This window comes from Merops nubicus, unplaced genomic scaffold (assembly GCF_000691845.1).
Source record: "Merops nubicus isolate BGI_N331 unplaced genomic scaffold, ASM69184v1 scaffold32885, whole genome shotgun sequence".
NCBI lineage: Eukaryota > Metazoa > Chordata > Aves > Coraciiformes > Meropidae > Merops > Merops nubicus.
This window is the reverse complement of record NW_008610852.1, coordinates 3,588-4,179: the sequence shown is the minus strand read 5'-3', so window position 1 is coordinate 4,179 and position 592 is coordinate 3,588.

The following is a 592-nucleotide window of genomic DNA, read 5'->3' as shown; positions in this document are numbered from 1 at the left end:
CTCTAGGCCTGTAGCAAAGGTTGGGATGGGCAGCTGGCGTGGCACCCACAGGAGCACCCACGGCTCTCATGACTCCACAGAGACACCCACCCAGCACCTGACCCGCCCAGGAGGGGCCTCGTGGTACACGGGCACCCGGGCGGCCGTGACGCAGGGAGTGCCTGCCCAGGGCAATTAGGAGGGATGCAATTATGGTGGCACTGGCTCCAGCCCTCAAACAGGGAGGGCCACGCAAAGGTGTCGCTCTGGGAGGTGGCTGCAGGGTCACCGGTGGCGTTAGGGGGTGGTGGCCGGGCAGGGCTCCCAAACCTGAGGGAAAGCGTGCCCCGTGGTCCCTGGCTCCCAGCAGCCTGGGCAGGGAGCAGTGTGGCTGCTCCAGCTGCTTTAGAGGACACGGGGTGTGCTGGCAGCCCCACGGGCAGCGTGCCCACGCGGGGGTGCAGCAAGGACCCTGCCAGGAGGGGGGCTAGGAGCTTTGTGACCCTCGTGCACACCCAGCCCCACTCCCAGCCTTGGTAACTCCCCCCCTGGCTGAGCCAGGATGGGCCCTGGGTGCCCGCTCACACCTACCCTGCCTTGCCTCCCTGCGGGC